The 23,641-nt window shown below is 43.5% G+C and overlaps 1 long non-coding RNA gene and 2 pseudogenes across 1 annotated transcript in view; 1 reads left to right on the top strand and 2 right to left on the bottom strand.

The window, feature by feature from the left end:
* LOC100911253 (uncharacterized) overlaps positions 1-23,641 on the top strand; it is a 105,674-nt gene that overhangs the window by 27,062 nt on the left and 54,971 nt on the right. The gene's annotated exons all lie outside the window — the stretch shown is intronic.
* Positions 18,912-19,527, bottom strand: LOC147998337 (NADH dehydrogenase [ubiquinone] 1 alpha subcomplex assembly factor 4 pseudogene; annotated as a pseudogene).
* LOC103690768 (histidine triad nucleotide-binding protein 1 pseudogene) lies at positions 19,680-20,059 on the bottom strand (annotated as a pseudogene).

The raw sequence follows: 23,641 nt of genomic DNA, 5'->3' as shown, positions 1-23,641 counted from the left end.
GCTGATAAACAACTTCAGCAAAGTGGCCGGACATAAAATTAAATAAATCAGAAGCTTTCCTTTATACAAATGATAAGCAGACTGAGAAAGAAATTAGGGAAAAGACTCCCAACAATAGCCACAAATAATATAAAATATCTTTCGGGTAACTCTAACTATACAAATGAAAGGTCTATATGACAATAACTTCAAGTCTCTCAAAGAAAACAAAGAAGCTCTCAGAAAATGGAGAGATTGTCCATACTCATGGATTGGCAGAATTAACATAGTAAAAATGGTCATCCTACCAAAGGCAATGTACGATTTCAGTGCAATTGTCATCAAAATCCCCACGCAAGTCTTCAAAGACATGGGAAGAGCAATTCTCAAATTCATCTGGAAAAGGAAAAAACCCAGAATAGCGAAAATGATTTTTAACAATAGAACTTGTGGGGGAATCACCATCCCTTACCTCAAGCCATAATACAGAGCAATAGTAACAAAAGCTGCATGGTATTGGTACAGAGACAGATACATTGGTCAATGGATAGAATTGCAGACCCAGAAATAAAACAACATACTTATGCATACTTGATCTTTGACAAAGATGCTAACAATATACAGTGGGGAAAAAAAGAAAAAGAAAGTATCTTCAATAGATGGTGGTGGTCTAACTGACAGTCTGTAGGTAGAAAATGAAAATAGATCCATTTGTCACCTTGCACAAAGATCAAGTCCAAGTGGATCAAGTACCTCAACATAAAACCAGATACACTGAATCTAATCGAAGAGAAAGGGGGAAAGAGCCTTGAACTCTTTGGCACAGGAGGAAATTTCCTAAACAGAACTCCAATGGCTCATGCTCTAAGATAAAGAATTGATAAATAGAACCTCATGAAACTGGTAAGCCTCTATAAGGCAAAGGATATAGTCAATAGGACAAATTGGCAATCTACAGATAGGAAAAACCAGTCTTCACTAACCCAATTTCTTTTTTTTGTTTGTTTGTTTGTTTTTTTTGTTTGTTTTTTTTTTTAGGGCATATGGTGGCTATATTTAGGGAACATCCACCTTTTATTGGATTTTTTTATTTTTTTAAATTTATTTAATACTTAATAATAATTCTTTGGTTTCCGGGCAAACATCCCCCTCCCCCCTCCCCTTCCTTATGGGTGTTCCCCTCCCCACCCTCCCCCCATTGCCGCCCTCCCCCCAACAGTCTAGTTCACTGGGGGTTCAGTCTTAGCAGGACCCAGGGCTTCCCCTTCCACTGGTGCTCTTACTAGGATATTCATTGCTACCTATGAGGTCAGAGTCCAGGGTCAGTCCATGTATAGTCTTTAGGTAGTGGCTTAGTCCCTGGAAGCTCTGGTTGCTTGGCATTGTTGTACATATGGGGTCTCGAGACCCTTCAAGCTCTTCCAGTTCTTTCTCTGATTCCTTCAACGGGGGTCCGATTCTCAGTTCAGTGGTTTGCTGCTGGCATTCGCCTCTGTATTTGCTGTATTCTGGCTGTGTCTCTCAGGAGCGATCTACATCCGGCTCCTGTCGGCCTGCACTTCTTTGCTTCATCCATCCTGTCTAATTGGGTGGCTGTATATGTATGGGCCACATGTGGGGCAGGCTCTGAATGGGTGTTCCTTCAGTCTCTATTTTAATCTTTGCCTCTCTCTTCCCTGCCAAGGGTATTCTTGTTCCCCTTTTAGAGAAGGAGTGAAGCATTCACATTTTGATCATCCGTCTTGAGTTTCATTTGTTCTAGGCATCTAGGGTAATTCAAGCATTTGGGCTAATAGCCACTTATCAGTGAGTGCATACCATGTATGTCTTTCTGTGATTGACTAACCCAATTTCTGATAGAGGACTAATATCCAAAATATATACAGAACTCAAGAATCTAACCACCAAGAAACTAGACAACCCAATCAAAAAATGTGGTATAGAACTAAACGGAGAATTCACAACAGAGAAATCTCAAATAGCTGAGAAGCAATTAAAATGTTCAAAGTCCTTAATCATCATGGAAATAAAAATTGAAACTATCCCAAGATTCCAACTTATACCAGTCAGAACTGCTAAGATCAAGAACTCGGGGGACAGCACATATTGGCAAGGATGTGGAACAAGAGAAACACTCCTCCATTGCTAGTGGGATTCTAAACTGGTACAACCACTCTTGAAATCAATCTGGAGATTCCTCAGAAAATTGAAAATTGATCTACCTGAAGATCCAGGAATACCACTCTAGGGAATATACCCAAAAGATGCCCCACCATGCCACAGGGGCATGTATTCCACTATGTTCATAGTGGCCTTGTTTGTGATAGCCAGAAACTAGAAACAACCCAGATGTACCACAACAGAAGAATGGATACAGAAAATGTGGTGCATTTACACAATGAAATACTAGTCAACTATTATAGGGGCACTCAAGTGGCAGGTCCCCTGCGGTCCAGACACCACCCCGATCTGAAGGGACCAGGAGGGCTAAACCTTCAGAGGGACAGACACTCCTGGAAAGGCAGAAGAGACTACACTCTGCCCACATTTCTGACTCCAGAGGAAAACACCTAATGCCATCTGGGACCCCTGTGCACAGGGGACCAGGGAAAAGGCAGGGCAGGCCCTTCTGGTTACCGCCCTCACCTCACGGAGAGCTCAAATGCAGCCTCCCAGGAGCAACTTCAGCCCCAGGACCAGAGGTAAGTCCAACTTTTCTGCTCCAACTGACCTGCCTGGTGGACTCAGGACACATGCCCACAGGAACACCTGAGGACCAGTAGACAGGAAAGACTACACGCCTGAAAGCAAAACACTCTGTTCCCATAACTGGAGGAAAGAAAAGAGGAAAACAGGTCTACAGCAGTCCTAACACATAGGCCTATAGGACGGTCTAGCCTGTCAGAAATAGCAGAACAAGTTAACACGAGAGACAACCTGATGGCAAAAGGCAAGCACAGGAAGCCAAGAAACAGAAACCTACATGGCATCATCGGAGCCCAATTCTCCCACCAAAGAAAAACTGAATATCCAAACACACCAGAAAAGCAAGATCTGAATTTTAAATCACATTTGCTCATGATGATGGAGCACTTCAAGAAATACATAAGGAACTCCCTTAGAAAAACTCAGGAAAACATAAACAAGTAGAAGCCTATAGAGGGGAATCACAAAAATCCCTGAAAGAGCAGCAGCTCTCTGCTCCCAGACCCCGTGAGAGAGAGAGACCTCACCGCCTGGTCAGGTGGGCACTCCTGAGGCTGCACAGCGGAAGAGACCACCAACACTGCCCACCCCTGCCCACATCCCTGATCCAAGAGGAAACTGTATAAGGCCTCTGGGCTCCCGTGGGGGAGGGCCCAGGAGCGGCAGGACCCCTGCCTGAGACACCGCCGGAACCTGAAGGAAACAGACCGGATAAACAGTTCTCTGCACCCAAATCCCGTGGGAGGGAGAGCTAAACCTTCAGAAAGGCAGACAAGCCTGGGAAACCAGAAGAGACTGCTCTCTGCACACACATCTCGGACGCCAGAGGAAAACACCAAAGGCCATCTGGAACCCTGGTGCACTGAAGCTCCCAGAAGGGGCAGCACAGATCTTCCTGGTTGCTGCCGCTGCAGAGAGCCTGTGGGCAGCACCCCGCGAGTGAACTTGAGCCTCGGGACTACAGGTAAGACCAACTTTTCTGCTGCAAGAAAGCTGCCTGGTGAGCTCGGGACTCACGGAGGCAGAATTCCTCTAGGACCGGGCACGTCCTGTGTTTACCGGAAGTCCCACACCCGCGGATCCCGGCCTGCAGCAGCTCTCTGCTCCCAGACCCCGTGAGAGAGAGAGAGACCTCACCACCTGGTCAGGTGGGCACGCCTGAGGCTGCAGAGCGGAAGAGACCACCAACACTGCCCACCCCTGCCCACATCCCTGGCCCAAGAGGAAACTGTATAAGGCCTCTGGGCTCCCGTGGGGGAGGGCCCAGGAGCGGCTGGACCCCTACCTGAGACACCGCCGGAACCTGAAGGAAACAGACCTGATAAACAGTTCTCTGCACCCAAATCCCGTGGGAGGGAGAGCTAAACCTTCAAAGAGGCAGACAAGCCTGGGAAACCAGAAGAGACTGCTCTCTGCACATACATCTCGGACGCCAGAGGAAAACACCAAAGGCCATCTGGAACCCTGGTGCACTGAAGCTCCCAGAAGGGGCAGCACAGATCTTCCTGGTTGCTGCCACCACAGAGAGCCCGAGGGCAGAACCCCGCGACTGAACTTGAGCCTCAGGACCACAGGTAAGACCAACATTTCTGCTGCAAGTGACCTGCCTGGTGAACTCAAGACACAGGCCCACAGGAACAGCTGAGGACATGTAGAGAGGAAAAACTAAATGCCAGAAAGCAGAACACTCTGTCCCCATAACTGACTGAAAGAGAGGAAAACAGGTCTACAGCACTCCTGACACACAGGCTTATAGGACAGTCTAGCCACTGTCAGAAATAGCAGAACAAAGTAACACTAGAGATAATCTGATGGCGAGAGGCAAGCACATGAACCCAAGCAACAGAAACCAAGACTACATGGCATCATCGGAGCCCAATTCTCCCACCAAAACAAACATGGAATATCCAAACACACCAGAAAAGCAAGATCTAGTTTCAAAATCATTATTGATCATGATACTGGAGGACTTCAAGAAAGACGTGAAGAACTCCCTTAGAGAAACACAGGAAAACATTAATAAACAAGTAGAAGCCAACAGAAAGGAATCGCAAAAATCCCTGAAAGAATTCCAGGAAAACATAAATAAACAAGTAGAAGACCATAGAGAGGAGACAAAAAATCCCTGAAAGAATTCCAGGAAAACACAATCAAACAGTTGAAGGAATTAAAAATGGAAATAGAAGCAATCAAGAAAGAGCACATGGAAACAACCCTGGATATAGAAAACCAAAAGAAGAGACAAGGAGCTGTAGATACAAGCTTCACCAACAGAATACAAGAGATGGAAGAGAGAATCTCAGGAGCAGAAGATTCCATAGAAATCATTGACTCAACTGTCAAAGATAATGTAAAGCGGAAAAAGCTACTGGTCCAAAACATACAGGAAATCCAGGACTCAATGAGAAGATCAAACCTAAGGATAATAGGTATAGAAGAGAGTGAAGACTTCCAGCTCAAACGACCAGTAACTATCTTCAACAAAATCATAGAAGAAAACTTCCCTAACCTAAAAAAAGAGATACCCATAGGCATACAAGAAGCCTACAGAACTCCAAATAGATTGGACCAGAAAAGAAACACCTCCCGTCACATAATTGTCAAAACACCAAACGCACAAAATAAAGAAAGAATATTAAAAGCAGTAAGGGAAAAAGGTCAAGTAACATATAAAGGCAGACCTATCAGAATCACACCAGACTTCTCGCCAGAAACTATGAAGGCCAGAAGATCCTGGACTGATGTCATACAGACCCTAAGAAAACACAAATGCCAGCCCAGGTTACTGTATCCTGCAAAACTCTCAATTAACATAGATGGAGAAACCAATATATTCCATGACAAAACCAAATTTACACAACTTCAGCAAAGTGGCTGGGTATAAAATTAACTCAAATAAATCAGTTGCCTTCCTCTATACAAAAGAGAAACAAGCCGAGAAAGAAATTAGGGAAACGACACCCTTCATAATAGACCCAAATAATATAAAGTACCTCGGTGTGACTTTAACCAAGCAAGTAAAAGATCTGTACAATAAGAACTTCAAGACATTGAGGAAAGAAATTGAAGAAGACCTCAAAAGATGGAAAGATCTGCCATGCTCATGGATTGGCAGGATTAATATAGTAAAAATGGCCATTTTACCAAAAGCAATCTACAGATTCAATGCAATCCCCATCAAAATACCAATCCAATTCTTCAAAGAGTTAGACAGAACAATTTGCAAATTCATCTGGAATAACAAAAAACCCAGGATAGCTAAAGTTATCCTCAACAATAAAAGGACTTCAGGGGGAATCACTATCCCTGAACTCAAGCAGTATTACAGAGCAATAGTGATAAAAACTGCATGGTATTGGTACAGAGACAGAGAGATAGACCAATGGAATAGAATTGAAGACCCAGAAATGAACCCACACACCTATGGTCACTTGATTTTTGACAAAGGAGCCAAAACCATCCAATGGAAAAAAGATAGCATTTTCAGCAAATGGTGCTGGTTCAACTGGAGGTCAACATGTAGAAGAATGTAGATCGATCCTTGCTTATCACCCTGTGCAAAGCTTAAGTCCACGTGGATCAAGGACCTCCACATCAAACCAGACACACTCAAACTAATAGAAGAAAAACTAGGGAAGCATCTGGAACACATGGGCACTGGAAAAAATTTCCTGAACAAAACACCAATGGCTTACGCTCTAAGATCAAGAATCGACAAATAGGATCTCATAAAACTGCAAAGCTTCTGTAAGGCAAAGGACACTGTGGTTAGGACAAAACGGCAACCAACAGATTGGGAAAAGATCTTTACCAATCCTACAACAGATAGAGGCCTTATATCCAAAATATACAAAGAACTCAAGAAGTTAGACCGCAGGGAAACAAATAACCCTATTAAAAATGGGGTTCAGAGCTAAACAAAGAATTCACAGCTGAGGAATGCTGAATGGCTGAAAAATACCTAAAGAAATGTTCAACATCTTTAGTCATAAGGGAAATGCAAATCAAAACAACCCTGAGATTTCACTTCACACCAGGGAGAATGGCTAAGATCAAAAACTCAGGTGACAGCAGATGCTGGCGAGGATGTGGAGAAAGAGGAACACTCCTCCATTGTTGGTGGGATTGCAGACTGGTAAAACCATTCTGGAAATCAGTCTGGAGGTTCCTCAGAAAATTGGACATTGAACTGCCTGAGGATCCAGCTATACCTCTCTTGGGCATATACCCAAAAGATGCCTCAACATATAAAAGAGACACGTGCTCCACTATGTTCATCGCAGCCTTATTTATAATAGCCAGAAACTGGAAAGAACCCAGATGCCCTTCAACAGAGGAATGGATACAGAAAATGTGGTACATCTACACAATGGAATATTACTCAGCTATCAAAAACGACGACTTTATGAAATTCGTAGGCAAATGGTTGGAACTGGAAAATATCATCCTGAGTGAGCTAACCCAATCACAGAAAGACATACATGGTATGCACTCATTGATAAGTGGCTATTAGCCCAAATGCTTGAATTACCCTAGATCCCTAGAACAAACGAAACTCAAGACGGATGATCAAAATGTGAATGCTTCACTCCTTCTTTAAATGAGGAAAAAGAATACCCTTGGCAGGGAAGGGAGAGGCAAAGATTAAAACAGAGACTGAAGGAACACCCATTCAGAGCCTGCCCCACATGTGGCCCATACATATACAGCCACCCAATTAGACAAGATGGATGAAGCAAAGAAGTGCAGACCGACAGGAGCCGGATGTAGATCGCTCCTGAGAGACACAGCCAGAATACAGCAAATGCAGAGGCGAATGCCAGCAGCAAACCACTGAACTGAGAATAGGTCCCCTGTTGAAGGAATCAGAGAAAGAACTGGAAGAGCTTGAAGGGGCTCGAGACCCCAAAAGTACAACAATGCCAAGCAACCAGAGCTTCCAGGGACTAAGCCACTACCTAAAGACTATACATGGACTGACCCTGGACTCTGACCCCATATGTAGCAATGAATATCCTAGTAAGAGCACCAGTGGAAGGGGAAGCCCTGGGTCCTGCTAAGACTGAACCCCCAGTGAACTAGGCTGTTGGGGGGAGGGCGGCAATGGGGGGAGGGTTGGGAGGGGAACACCCATAAGGAAGGGGAGGGGGGAGGGGGATGTCTGCCCGGAAACCGGGAAAGGGAATAACATTTGAAATGTATATAAGAAATACTCAATTAATAAAAAAAAAAAAAACCTCCACTTCCTCAGTGTTAATTAGTGAATCAGTGTTAAATTTTGTTCAGAGAAAATTTGAAGCACTGAATATTTAATTTCTCATTATGCAGTGTTTGTTGCTTGGATCCCATCCGTGCCTCTTAGAAACATACACACTGCTTCTCTCCTGCTTCAGAAAAGCACAGCCTTGACAAAGATTCATCTGGCAAGGGAAAGGTGGTTAAATTTCATGATGCTACTTTGAGGGACGAAGGTTAGGATGTATGATAATTCTGTTCCCTCCACTATTGTCCATTGAATGGTTTTTAATAGTGAATGTGTTTTATGTACCACCTTTTAAAAATCCCTCTTAAATCTCCAATTTATAAATTTCTAAGATTTAGAGAAATAAAATGATGTTGGATATCACCCAGCCTGACACTGCTAATCCACATAATATAAACTCTAAAACTTATAATCGGTGCCTGTTGCAATAAATTGGTTTTTGATGGGAAAAAAAAAAACCTCAGGTGACAGCAGATGCTGGCGAGGATGTGGAGAAAGAGGAACACTCCTCCATTGTTGGTGGGATTGCAGACTGGTAAAACCATTCTGGAAATCAGTCTGGAGGTTCCTCAGAAAGTTGGACATTGAACTGCCTGAGGATCCAGCTATACCTCTCTTGGGCATATACCCAAAAGATGCCTCAACATATAAAAGAGACACGTGCTCCACTATGTTCATCGCAGCCTTATTTATAATAGCCAGAAACTGGAAAGAACCCAGATGCCCTTCAACAGAGGAATGGATACAGAAAATGTGGTACATCTACACAATGGAATATTACTCAGCTATCAAAAACGACGACTTTATGAAATTCGTAGGCAAATGGTTGGAACTGGAAAATATCATCCTGAGTGAGCTAACCCAATCACAGAAAGACATACATGGTATGCACTCATTGATAAGTGGCTATTAGCCCAAATGCTTGAATTACCCTAGATCCCTAGAACAAACGAAACTCAAGACGGATGATCAAAATGTGAATGCTTCACTCCTTCTTTAAATGAGGAAAAAGAATACCCTTGGCAGGGAAGGGAGAGGCAAAGATTAAAACAGAGACTGAAGGAACACCCATTCAGAGCCTGCCCCACATGTGGCCCATACATATACAGCCACCCAATTAGACAAGATGGATTAAGCAAAGAAGTGCAGACTGACTGGAGCCGGATGTAGATCGCTCCTGAGAGACACAGCCAGAATACAGCAAATACAGAGGCGAATGCCAGCAGCAAACCACTGAACTGAGAATAGGACCCCCGTTGAAGGAATCAGAGAAAGAACTGGAAGAGCTTGAAGGGTTTCGAGACCCCATATGTACAACAATGCCAAGCAACCAGAGCTTCCAGGGACTAAGCCACTACCTAAAGACTATACATGGACTGACCCTGGACTCTGACCCCATATGTAGCAATGAATAACTTAGTAAGAGCACCAGTGGAAGGGGAAGCCCTGGGTCCTGCTAAGACTGAACCCCCAGTGAACTAGACTGTTGGGGGGAGGGCGGCAATGGGGGGAGGGTTGGGAGGGGAACACCCATAAGGAAGGGGAGGGGGGAGGGGGATGTTTGCCCGGAAACCGGGAAAGGGAATAACACTCGAAATGTATATGAGAAATACTCAAGTTAATAAAAGAAAAAGAAAAAAAAAGAAAATGGGGAAGAATTTGACTTTAGAATTAAAAGGGATTAAAAAAATAAAGGAGACATTCTTAAAAAAAAATACCTGAAAGAATAACAGGAAAACACAAACAGGTGAAGGAATTAAAAATGGAAATAGAAGCAATAAAGAAAGGACACAGGGAAACAGAGGGAAACAGCCTTGGATATAGAAAACCAAAGGAAGAGACAAGGAGCCGTAGATACAAGCATCACCAACAGAATACAAGAGATAGAAGAGAGAATCTGAGGAGCAGAAGATTCCATAGAAATCATCGACAAAACTGTCAAAGATAATGTAAAATGGAAAAAGCTACTGGTCCAAAACCATCAGGAAATCCAGGATTCAATGAGAAGATCAAACCTAAGGATCATAGGTATAGAAGACAGTGAAGACTCCCAGCTCAAAGGACCATTAAATAGGCACTGGAAAAAAATTTCCTGAACAAAACACCAATGGCTTATGCTCTAAGATCGAGAATCGACAAATGGGATCTCATAAAACTGCAAAGTTTCTGTAAGGCAAAGGACCCTGTTGTTGGGACAAAACAACAACCAACAAATTGGGAAAGGATCATTACCAATCCTACAACTGATAGAGGGCTTATATCCAAAATATACAAAGAACTCAAGAAGTTAGACCACAGAGAGACAAATAACCCTATAAAAAATTGGGTTCACCCCTCTGAACGTGATTGTTGGGGGGAGGGTGGTAATTGGGGGAGGACGGGGAGGGGAACACCCATATAGAAGGGGAGGGGGAGGGGTTAAGGGGATGTTGGCCCGGAAACCGGGAAGGGGAATAACAATCTAAATGTAAATAAGAAATACTCAAGTTAATAAAGATTAAAAAAAAAAGACTAGAGGCCACAGAGAATAGGGAAGTTTGCTGTGTAAGGGGGTGTGGTATGTACATGTTCATGGAGACAGGGTTGGGGAGGAGATAATGGGATATGGAACAGAGGGTGGACCATTTAAAGGATAAAATCTGGACTGTAAAAAAGAAAAGACTAGGGGCTGGGGATTTAGCTCAGTGGTAGAGCGCTTACCCAGACAACTTTATGATGTCATTGTCTGTGAACAATAGTTCCCTCTACCCTACTAAGCCACTGACAGTCAAGATACTTGCCAGGACTTTTTTCTCCAAAGACAGAGTCCCTCTTGTACCTAGATCTTTCTTTACCATGCACATGCAGCCAAGTACAGACGTATACAGTATAAAAAAAAATAAAAACCCTAGGTTCTCTGGTGGTATCTACATAGACACGAGGGCATGCAGACACACAACAGGGAACCCGGGCCTCTTTCCCTTGCCAGGATGACAGTACCACGCCTATCTCAACAGCACCCTTTCCTTAGGCTGTCCCTCTTTGTCTCATGTTGCCGAACTCAAAAGAAACTAATACTTCATCTTGTTTTCTCCTACGGATCTGAACACATGGAGGACAAAGTCAGTAGGGGCATCAGGAGAAGGAATACCATTTCTCTGTGTGTCTCTGCCTGTTTCTTTCTGTCTCTGTCTCTCTGTCTCTCTCTCATACACACACACACACAGAGAGAGACAAAGAGAGAGAGAGGGACAGAGAGAGACACACACAGAGAGACACAGAGAGAGAGAGGGACACACAGAGAGAAGCACAGAATGGGGATAGGAGTGTGGGATGGAGGAACAAGGAGGAAAGCCCAATACGACTGAAGGAGAACAGGGAAGAAGGATGGGCTAAGGGAGGAAAAGGGAAAGAAGAAAGGCAAGCATATGTAAATGGTGTGTGGATGTTCTGGGGCTCCCCAAAACCATGGAGAGAGCTCCAAACTCCAAGGCAGTGTCTGATTGCAGGAAATGGAGGCTAGGTATAGATGAGGGTTCAAAAAGTAACATGAATCCAGGGACCCTGTTGTGCCCATAGCTACCTGGGCTGACTCTGCTTCTCTACGGTGGTAGGAGGATATGTGGTAGGAGGAACCATTAGCAGGTTGCCCACATATCTTCACCAACACAGCTCACTACTATCAGAGATCTCCTCCTCACTCTGAAAAACATGGCTTCCATAGGAAATCCAAGTGTGCACTTTATGTGTGAGGTGTGTGTTGGGTTGCAGCTGTAGTAGTCACAGGTGTAACAGAAGATAAAAAGTTACAACTCATAGAGGTACCCGGGGTCCTTTAGATAAAGAAAACAAACATATACTCAGAAACCGTGTGGGAACAGAGTGGGGAGAAGTGTTAGGTTACAACAGATCAGGAATTCCTACTGAGTGATGGACAAGTCCAAGGAGATCCTTATGGGTTGGTATTCAGGTCTCAAGAAGCAGAGAGTAGCTGAGGTGCAGCATTTTTCTTATGACATATTACCCTCTCAAGATAAGGATCATACACAATCTGTTATTTCAGCAGACATTTATTAGGGGTGTTCTCAGCTGAGCCACGAGCAAGCTGTGAAAGACAGCCTATGTGTATAATCTCTATGCCTTCATGGTGCCATACCCATGAGTGGAGAGTCTCAGTCCAGTGAAATTGAGAACCCTTTGTGGTCTTCGGCATGAAGGCCATTCCTATGACTCACTCTGGGAGATCCACCTCTGGCCTGCAGTACCTACGGTAGTAGGTTGTCACCAGGATGCCTGGTGGCAGGTAAGTATTTGGGGTGTTTTGCTAGGTGGGGGCCCAGGACCCAGGTATAGGATGCTCGACATTCTAAGAGAAATACTGCCTGGAAGCCTAATTATCTTGAGGATGTGCCTAAACTTTGCTTTGCTTGGTATGGCTTGAAAGCGTAGAGTCCATGTCATCTGGTGCAGGGCAAAGGATTCCTTCAGGCTTTGGAGTCCAGAGGGAGCTAAAGTGACTCTGGCAGCCTGAGCCAATACAGGCTACCAAAGCAGTCAAGGGTCGTGGGTCTTGGCCTACTAGACACAGGAAGCACGCATGCCTTCCATTGGATCTTTGCAGTAGAAAACAGTGTGTCAGTACAAAGAGCTTCCCACAGGAATCCTAGCAGCTTTCTGAATTCCCCAGTCACAGCAAAGCTCTTTTCTTGGAGCTACAAGCTGTCCTGGATATTCTGGCCTCTTCACATGGGATTGGGGATACACAGACCTTCCTCGAAAGGTTTTATTTATTTATCCAATTATTTACTTATTTATTTATTCATTTACATCAAACAATGCCCCTCCCATTCCCCCCTCACAGAGATCCCAATCCCCTTCTCTGAGAGGCTGCAGCCTCCCCTGGGTATCTTCTGACCCTGGCACATAAAGTCTCTACAGAGCTCTATGGGCTCATAGAGGACAGATCCTCTCCCACTGAAGCCTGACAAAGCAGCCCTGTGGAGGAATGCGTAGCCCAGTCAGGCTAAAGTTTTAGGGATAGCCTCTCCTACAGCAAAGTTTCTTTGTTGGTGATTTATTTTGAGTTATGGTTGTTGTGAGACAGGATTTCACTCTGTAGCCTTGGCTAATCTGGAACTCACTCTGTAGACTAGGCTGGCCTCAAATGCAGAGATCTGCCTGCCACTGCCTCTCCAGTACTAAAAATAAAGTCATGCGCCACTACTGCCCAATTCAAACCTTATTTTCTCCCATTGGTTGTTGTTATTTATTCAATTTACATGCTGATCGCAGCCCCCTCCCTCCTCTCCTCCCAGTGCCACCCTTACAAATCCCTCCCCCATTACGCATTCCCTTCTTAGAATAAGGGACACTCACTTTGGGTACCACCCTGCTCTGGGACAGCTAGGCCTTGCAAGACTAAACACATCCTCTCCCCCTGAGGCCTAACCAGGCAGTCCAGCCAGAAGAAGATTTTTTTTCAATTTCTGATATTATCATATAATTATTTTGTTTCTCTCTTCTCTTTTCTCCCTTCAACCCCTTCCATATAGCTTCTTCCTCTCTCTACACTGATCAGGGCTCACCAGTATGATACTTTAAACATGAGATGAACAAGGGCAGAATATATGGTAAACTGAACAGAGACAGCCCATGAGGCCTTAGCCCTACACAAGAGACTACGGGCAACTATAGAATGCTGAGAGTGGAAGTAATACCTGGTGCAGTGAAGAGCACACAGATTGGTTAGCAAATATTATTATTATTATTATTATTATTATTATCATTATTATTATTTCTTTTGTTGGGGTTATAATATAACCACACCATTTTCCCCTCCCCAGCAGAATATGAAATAAATTTTCCCCTATCCAGGTTTGAAGCCATTTGGGAACCTAGTAACCAGTTGAGGTAGGGGCTTGTGTCCCCACCTTTTTATGCTCTATGTCTCCAGCAGTTTGGGTGTGGTATGGATCCATCGTGCTAGCACAGGCTAAGCAGGCCTGGCCACCCTGGGCATCACTCTGCCTTTGAGGAGTCAAGGTGATAGCTGAGGATCCTGTACCAATGTCCTAGTGGTCATTTTTCCATTGCACAGTGAGAGGACCTGAGTTCAGCCCCTGGATCCAGTGTCCGTTCTATTGTTTCTGAAGTTTCTGATCTCTCCTCCAGGGATGGGAATCCATAAGGAGAGTTATACAATGGGTTCCTGTCCCTTAAGAGAACATTCTAGTCATAAGTACAATGTCACAGTACAGTGGACATGGGGACACAATAGGGTTTTTGTCTCCCAGGATGAACCACCTGATTTATTCTAAGAGGCCCATATCTAGCCTGAAGTGGCCAAGATACAGGAGTAGCCAACATTGAGTCTGAAAGGTAATAGGTTAGCGTATTGTGCTCAGTAGAGGGACCAGGTAGTGTGTGTCAATGCATCACTATGAAAATGCCTCTACAGCTGCAATTGGTTCCCGAGGTTGTGTCCAAACTCCCAGGACAGCATCTTGTCAGCTTAGTCAGCTGTCCTGTCAGTGGAACAGACAGGCAATTCTATGTACAGGACCCCCACTGTAATGAGAGAAGAGCGCTTCCTCTTTTAGGGATTCTGTTCCATGGAATTGGAGACTGCCTGTTTCAGTAGCCAAGTCTGCAATTTCATTCATACTGCCTTTATCTAAGTTACCTTTTGTCTCAGAACTAGGGTCGTGTCTGGGTTGCAGACTGGCTGTTGGCTAGAATACACAGTCCTGGGTTTGATCCCCAGCACCACAAAAACAAGATGTTTTCTTCATAATACTTACTCATGTGTGAAATTTACATTTACTATTTTAAAATATTGAGATTTCCGCTGACACAAAGTCTGTTATTCTTGCTTATAAACACAGTACCTGGTACATTGCTTAATACACAATAGGAAATTAAATTATATCTCATGAATAAAGGGTTTGAAACCTTCAAAACATGCCTCTAATATCCCAGTTCTATGATCCTAGGGTTGACTCAGCAGAAGGGCATGTTGCTCAAGTAGCAGACTCTGCATCCTGTGTAATAAGCACCATGCCACCCACCTCCATCCCTAACCCTAGAGTTGTAGTTGATGACTACTACTAAAGGAACTTCATGATAGACTTATCTGTAACTCCATTATAAAATTACACATAACTGAAGTGATAGAGGCTCCTGACGACTATGGGGACTCCTTCTAACACATCCTTGATATAGCTGCCAAAAGCAAAAACCAGATTTCACAGATTTTAATTGCAATTTATTCCATTAATTTCAAGTTTAAAGGTATCTACCACTAAGAAACCCATTCTTTTGCTACAGTCTGGGGTAATCCTCTTCTTGGCTAATTCTGTAGTTAGTTCAGTGTGCTTAACCTCATACCAGTATATATCACAACTTTCATACGGCTCACCTATCTGAATTTCCTGTGGGTCTTTTGAGATCCTTTAATACATTGAATTTACATACCAGAATAATCCTGACAGACATGAAGAACTTGCTGCAGAGTAAAACAGAGAGGAAATTAGAGGGATCAATTCAGGTAATATGCACCTTTTGAGAATTAGCTTGACGACTCTAACGTCAGCACAAAATGGTTTTCTCAATTTAAGTTACAGTGACTATGTTTAGTTAAGATAAAAGGTAAACTGAGTAGTAGTTTATGTATACACAAATGACTGACAAAAATGGGCATTTTTTTGGAATTGTCACAAAATAGCTTTAATAAAAATTACAATAAAACAATCACCAGTCTCTTGACTTGGAAATTCCATTATTTTCAACTCTAACTGGCTCTCAAGCCCAATATGTATCCTATCCCGTGACATTCCCAGAGAAAGAAGGCTAGCACTGTTCCTTTTTAGACAGACTATTAGAAAAATAAATTCCAGAGGCAAAATTATGCTAATCAATCAGTATAATACCTTTTTAGATGCGTTTACTAAAACGCATAATTTAAAATAGTATAGTTAATGCATTTCTCAGGTATACAGGCCTTTGTTGCTAAAAGAAATCTTTACTTGTTTTATTGGATATTTTTATTTACATTTCAAATATTATTCCCTTTCCAGGTTGTCTGGCCATAACCCCCCTATCCCATCCCACTCCCCTTCTTCTATAAGGGTGTTCACCCTACCCCTCACCACCTACACACCCCGACATTCCACTACACTGCAGTGTCCAACCCTGGCAGGACCAAGGGCTTCCCCTTCCAATGGTGCTCCAACAAGACTATTCTCTGCTACATGTGCAGTTGGAGACCAGGGTAAGTCCATGTATAGTCTTTGGGTAGTGGTTTAGTCCCTGGAAGCTCTGGTTGGTTGGCATTGTTGTTCTTATGGGGTAACAAGCCCCTTCAGTTCCTTCAGACCTTTCTCTAATTCCTCCAGTGGGGGTCCTGTTCTCGGTCCAGTGGTTTGCTGCTGGCATTTGCTGACATGTTCTGGCTGTGTCTCTCAGGAGAGATCTATATCCAGTTCCTGTCATCATGCACTTCTTAGCTTCATCCATCTTATCTAGTTTTGGTGGCTGTATATATGTGGCCCACATGTGGGGCAGGCTCTGAATGACTCTTCCTGCAGTCTCTGCTCTGAACTTTGCCTCCCTATCCCTTCCTTTGGGTATTTTGGTTCCCATTTTAAAGTAGTGAAGCATCCGCATTTTGGTCATTCTTCTTAAGTTTCATGTGATCCATGCATCTTGGGTAATTCGAGCATTTGGGCTAATATTCACTTATCAATGACTACATCCCATGTGTATTTTTCTGAGACTATACCCCATTTTTAATAGGGTCATTTGGTTCTGGTGGCTAACTTCCTGAGTTCTTTCTATATTTTGGATATTAGCCCTCTATCTGATGTAGGATTGGTAAAGATCTTTTCCCAATCTGTTGGTTGCTTTCTTATTCTAATGGCAGTGTCCTTTTCCTTATAGAAGCTTTGCAGTTTTATGAGGTCCCATTTGTCGATTCTTGATCTTAGAACATAAGCCATTAGTGTTTTGTTCAGGAATTTTTCCCCAGTGACCATGCCTTCAAGACTCTTCTCCACTTTTTCTTCTATTGTTTGAGTGTATCTGGTTTGATGTGGAGGTCCTTGATCCACTTAGATTTAAGTTTTTGTACAGAGCTATAAGAATGGATCAATTTGCATTTTTCTACATGCTGACCTCCAGTTGAACCAGCACCATTTGCTGAAAATGCTATAGTTTGTCCACTAGATATTTTTAGCTCCTTTGTCAAAGATCAAGTGACCATAGGTGTGTGGATTCATTTCTGGGTCTTCTATTTTCTTCCACTGATCTACCTGCCTGTCTCTGTACCAATACCATACAGTTCTTATCACCGTTGCTGTGTAACACTGTTTGGGGTCAGTGATGGTGATTCCTCCAGAAGTTCTTTTATTGTTAAGAAGACTTTTTTCTATCATGGGTTTTTGTTATTCCAGAGGTTCTTGCAAATTGTTCTTTCTAACTCTATGAAGAATTGAGTTGGAATTTTGATGGGGATTATATTGAATCTGTGAAAATTTTTTGGCAAAATAGCCATTTTTGCTATATTAATCCTGCCAATCCTTGAGCATGGGAGGTCTTTCCATCTTCTGAGATCTCAAATTCCTTTCTTCTGAGACTTGAAGTTCTTACCATACAGATCTTTCCTTTGCTCAGTTAGACTCACACCTAGGTGTTTTATATTACTTGTGAGTATGGTGAAGTGTGTCATTTCCCTAATTTCTTTTTTTAATGTGTAAAATGGAAGGATTTTATTGTGATACCATATAAGAAACCATAGTTATATCTGCTAACCACCTAGGAAATACCAGGCAGTACTACTGATTCACAGACTCATTTTGAATTGAAGGACGATGGTTTTGACTACGTTTTCCAATATAATTTGCAACGATTAGAATTAGCATGTTCCAGGCAAGTATGTCTGTTTGTTTCCTTGAAAGAACTTGGACAAGCCCAGTTCCCCCAACTCCATTCTGTCTTCTTGAAATGGGTTTTATTTGGCAGAATAAGTAAAAATACGAGTAGGATTCTGAGAACCTAAATTCTGGTCTCCTTGCATCGTAAACTATACACAACTCCGTCATAAGTTCTGTAGACACCCATTTTAACTGCAAGACTCTGTGCTTGCCTGGCCTTTTTTCATTTAACTTCGAATTTACATAAGCAGAGTTCTACTTTTACACAAATTCACTTTCAGAGAGGTCAAACAATGCGGCCAAGAACCCACAGGTACAGCATGCCCCAATGAACCACACTCATATTACTACCTCATTTGAGATTCTAATGCTGGAATGTGTCAGGCTCCAGAGTTTAAGTGAATGAATCGGTAACTTTCTAGGTCCCTTCAGGGATTTATTTTATACTTCTACCAGCTATTTTTTCTCCTAGAATGAAAACAAGTATAAATGTTTGGTTATCAAATCAGATCCTCTTATTTTTTGCTGTTCATTCATATTTCTCTCATTTCTAAATTAAAGCAAGTTATTTGTTCAAATAGTCTTAAGTATTGCCTCTCAGAAAACTTTTCAAGTTACCTATTTCTATTTGTCAAGAGACAGCTACTAGGTCACAGACACTAATAATTCTTCTGAAAAGTTATTTCATATTTAAAACCAATTTAAAACATTAAAAACCCTCAAGGATTTTTATTTTGTTGAGTACTAATATATATTTTTCTTCCTTTGCACTCAGTTTCCTCTCTTTCTTCACTTGGGAAATATAGTCACTGTGTCTCACTGCTGATTATCTGTCCCTAACACAATGCCAGTCTTATAGGAGTCAGGAGGGAGAGCTCTTCTTTCAGTGTCTCCTCCAAAGAACAAACCATCCTAAATTGGAAAGTGAAACTTAATATTGAATCATTCGACCCACATGATCAATACTGCTGACATATAGCCATGAACTACACATAAATTAGAAAAAATATATATGAACAATCCTGAAGAGATCAAAAAGCTATCAAAGTTATGGCCCTCAATCACAGTAACTTGTATAATTTATATACATGAAAAACAAGGACTCAGAGCTTGGGAGCGCACATAGGAAATCGTTTTGTGATTTTCTTCATTTTGATTGTATTGCTTTCCTGTCTTCAGGAGGAACGATTTTGACTTCAAAAGTAACGAAATATTTGAGAAGGGAATTTACATCCTTCAGTTCTAAATGGTATTCTTGGGCGATTTTCTCAGCAGTCCGTGTCTCTGGAGAGACTTTATGGTTATTGAGAAGGGTCAGTGCTTCTACAACAGTGATCTTGCCTTTGGGAATGTCCATGACATTCTTGTCAAAGTGATCTCCTATCGGCAGTCTGAATTCCTTTGGTTCTTGCTGTGGTTCAATGGCTTTTACCGGCAAGGAAGACACTGATCTTTGGGATCCACATAAACATCTCTTAGTAAGGACAGCAGCTTGTGATTTTTTCCTAGAAACTTCTTCCTCCATTTCTGGATACTGACTCAGGTGCTCCTGCAGGAGACTGTGGGTAGAAGGGTGCTGGGTGCCATGGAGGGCTTCCTCTTGCTGATGTCCTGCTCTGCTTGCTTCTCCACGTTGAAGTTCCTGAAGGCACGGGTCATGCGCGCCCCCATCTCTACCTCATGATGCCCTTAGCTCACTACGCACCTGGGGAGACACAAGCACGGGTGACCCCTAATTTCTTTCTCAGCATGCTTATCCTTTGAGTAAGGGAAGGCCACTGGATTGTTTGAGTTAATTTTATGCCCAACTTTGCTGAAGTTGTTTAACCAGGAGGTAAGTTCATCTGCTGACCCCCAAGGACGTGGAGGTGAATATGATAGACAGACTGTCCCCGTCCTCACCTTCATTTACCACCATCTGATTGCAGCACTTCAGGCCCAGATCTGCAGCATTTTTCTTGCCAACAATCATTAAATGTCCTAGAAGACTTTCGTCATCGTCATCTGCCACAGAAATCTGGGATATGTGCTTCTTGGGTATCACCAGAAAGGGTGTTGGTGCTTGAGGGGAAATGCCATGTAAAGCAACTAACCAATCGTCCTTGAAGATGATCTTGGCAGGGATTTCTTTGCAGATGACCTTACCAAAGATCCTGTCACCACCGGGCTGGGCCACGTGAGTCTTGGCAATCTAGTCAGCCATTGAAGCCCGTCTCTGTCCTTCCCATGCTACAGCCTGATTCTGGCTTCTACAGAGGGACTGACACAAGGCTTACCCAGGTGGAGCCTCGTTAGCCAGAAAAAAATAACTTAGTCACACATTCAAAGAAATGAAAAGTTATAGAGTCTTTCCACTACATGAGTACTTGAGACCACCTTGGGCAAATGGTGAAGGTCTGCAGTAGGGTTAGTCATAGCAGGGAGGTCTGACATTCTCTTCAATGAAATAAATGAATTGGTTTAGTTGGTAACTTGGGAAGAGAGAAAGCACTGGGTCCCTTATGAGAAAGAGAAAACTTTGAGACCTGGTTATGCAAAGGTAAAGCTCCCTCCAAATTTAAGGTTACCTTGAGACTTCCGTTATTCAAACAAAATAGAATGTAGCCATCTTCCTTGATAGAATATGTCTGTGAGGGGTTCTTCACTGTATCACAATTGAACCTACAGTTTACCTTGAACTGAAGAAGAAACCTGGGAAACATTAGGAAAATTATCTGAGGCTCAGTCCATAATATCAGGAAGTTGTGTGGGGTTCCTCACCCTAAATGAGCGTCTAAACCTGCAATGGACAAACTGGAATGATCTGAAGCTACCTTTGCATCAGTGAGAAGATATGATGCCTCCTTAATCAAAGGTAGAAGGAGTGAGTAACCTTGGGAAGAGAAGAGCAAAAATATAATTGCTTACCATAGCTCCTGAGGTCCTAGCATTGCCTCACCTTGTAACTGTTCATCATAGTTTAGTGTATCCATATCTTTAGCTGAATCTGCAAGAGAATAAATATAGATTCCATGATTCATAAACAGCTGAGCGTGTCCTCAGCATGATTGCCTCCTAAAGAACTGTGTTCAACCAACCAGAACTGAGCCAGACTGATGACTTCATGCCATGTCATGTGACTTGACTCAAGGAAATGGCATAAGGTTGCCAGATTTGCTTCCTCTTCTTGATTTCTGTGAACTTTGACCACAGGGAGCAATGCTCCTTGGTCAGAGGTAAAATATCCCATGGGCCCCTAAGCAGAGGGATGGTTCTGAGAGATCATTGGGTCAAAGGGGTAACTTTAAGGCCTCAATCATCAGAGGAAGAAAACTACCAAAGTTTTGAAAGTAGAAAGGCCTCAAAGCTGTTGGACAGCAGGGGAGTATCCCTGTTTACCTTCTGTAGATAAGGATGGTCCAGGCACTCCAGTCCTCCATATCTTCAGAGGACTCATGAAAATTCTTATCTCTGAGAACTCTACGGCAGATTGACAGCAATCTGAGGTTTCTACTGAGACATTGGGTCAAAGTCCCTAGATCTGTTCCCCATTTACACTTATAATAAGCCACAAAGGTGTGAGTGTGTGTTGCAGTGGTCTTTCTGGTGAAACGCTTACATAGATGGCCTTGGATCCAGGCTGGGGTGTTTATTCATCCGCCATAGGACTTGAATCCAGAGTTCTTGGAGGTTTTTGATGGTTAAAGGTATATTTCCTAACCAATAAGTTCTGAGGAAGAAGTTATAGCTTCTCTTATTTGAATGGTAGGCCTGAGTCAGCCATGAACAAAGAGAGAATCTCCTATGCATTCTTAGTCACAGGATTCAGTCTCAAGCACACTATAGCAGAGGCTGAATGAGACACACTCCTCAGTCACAAGGTCAGTTCTATAGCTTGCTTCATCAGAGGGGCATGTCTCAGACTCCTCCAGTGCAGACAGAGCGAGAATGAAGTGTTTTATTCCAGGGCAGCTGACTCCTTTGTGAAAACATTAAAGTCAGGGGCCACTATGGTTAGAGGAAAGAAGCCTAAGGCCCTCTTCAGAAGATATTCCAACTGGGTGTCAGCCCCCTTGCAGTCATGGAATAGTTTACTTCTGAGGGGGCATGAATTGTGGAGTCCTTAGCTGGAGGAATAAATTTTCCTGGATCTAGAAGGGCAAGTCTGAGTCCTTGTTGTTATTTCATTAATTCTGTTGCATGCTGATATTAAAAGGGTTATATTTGTGTCTTTCTTAGGACTTTGTTGAGGTCTGAAATCCTTTGCTTATCATTGCATATGTCTGAGAACCTCTTGAATCATTGAAAACCTATGTGACACCTTTGTTCTAAAGTGGTAACTCTGACATAAATTTGAGCAATTAATAAATGTCTGAGGTTGTTGAACAGTGAAAGACCCTCGTTCCTGGTTGAGGAGGTTTGAAAACCTGGTGACCCTGAGGGATGGTAGGCATTTCACCTGACTCCAGGGAAAGCAGGCAGGTCACTAGCCCAAAGCCCCTCCATAGATTTGTGACCATCAGTCATATAAAGGCGACACCCCAAGCCCCTTAACAGGTAGAGGAGATGACCACAGGTCAGGAAAGCTCAAGACAGATCTATAGTATAATGAAGTACCTAAAGTCCTGGAGACTTAGCCAATGAATTTCCCTTTCCAGACACTCCTCCCTGCAAAAGGTATTTAATCTCATGCCCACTCTGAGAAGTGGAGAACGGTTTTACTCATTCACCTTCTGCTGAAAACATGGACTGCCTCTTTTCACTGGGATCTGCTGTGGGGAGACACAGAGAAGGCCAAAGTCTCTCCCCACAGGACTAGCTGAAGCTCCACCATTTCTCCTTCAGCCCCAGTCTAGATCCAGCCCCATGGGCCTCCATTCCATTCTCAACTCTTTGGCAGCATCCCAGCAGTGCCTGGACGCCCAAGAGCCTGAGAAACAGACAGCCTCCTTGCAGGCCTGGGGAAACCCCGATCCAGCTCAGGCTGAGTCTTGCTCTCAGACTGCACTTTCCCAACCCCAGAGCAGTGTCCCACAGCCTAACACACGCTCGGCAGATACCCCCAATTAATCCTACAACTGGCGTCCAATGTGGAACCCCATGACCCTGGGATTAAGAGTCTCATGCTGTACCAACTGAGCTAGCCAGGCACTGGAGACTGTTGTAGGGTTAATGGTGAGGTCCTGGGTCAGTTCTGCCACAAGGCTTGGGTTGCTTGGGAAGGCAAGACACAGGAAGTTTGATGGCACTTACCCCATGCCACAGCCAGGTGAATACCTGGCAGTGGGAAGCTGCAAGACACCGCTCTGTGGAAGTGCAGTCTGAGGCATGGGACACAGCCAGAGCTGGCTCAGGGGTCCCAGTCCTGCAACAAGCCTGGGGTCATCTGGTTCTTAGGCTCTTGAAGGGGCATCCAGGTGCTGCTGGGATGACACAGAAGAGGGGAGAATGGAATGGGGTCCCACAGAGATGAATCTAGCCCGGGGCCAAGGGGGAAAAGGAGGAGATCTGGCTGGTCCAAGCTTGACTGCGGGTGCCTCTGGGAGCACAGGGAGGCTTTCTTCAGAACGTTAGATGGTGGCTCTATAGGCGAAGGCCTTCTCTGTGGCTTCCCATCGCAGGTCCCAAGGAAAAGAGGCAGTCGATGATTTGGAGGCATTTATTGTCATGGCAAACGGTGAATGAGTAAAACTGTAATCCACTTCTCAGGGTAGCCCTACGATTAAATAACTTTTGCAGAGAGGAGTGTCTGGAAAGGAAAATTCATTGGCTAAGAGCTTCTAGGCCTTTATGTACCTCGTTACAA

Source organism: Rattus norvegicus, chromosome X (genome assembly GCF_021556685.1).
Source record: "Rattus norvegicus strain SHRSP/BbbUtx chromosome X, alternate assembly SHRSP_T2T, whole genome shotgun sequence".
Taxonomy (NCBI): domain Eukaryota; kingdom Metazoa; phylum Chordata; class Mammalia; order Rodentia; family Muridae; genus Rattus; species Rattus norvegicus.
Note: the sequence above shows the minus strand (reverse complement) of the source record. Positions and strands in the feature narration are given on the sequence as shown.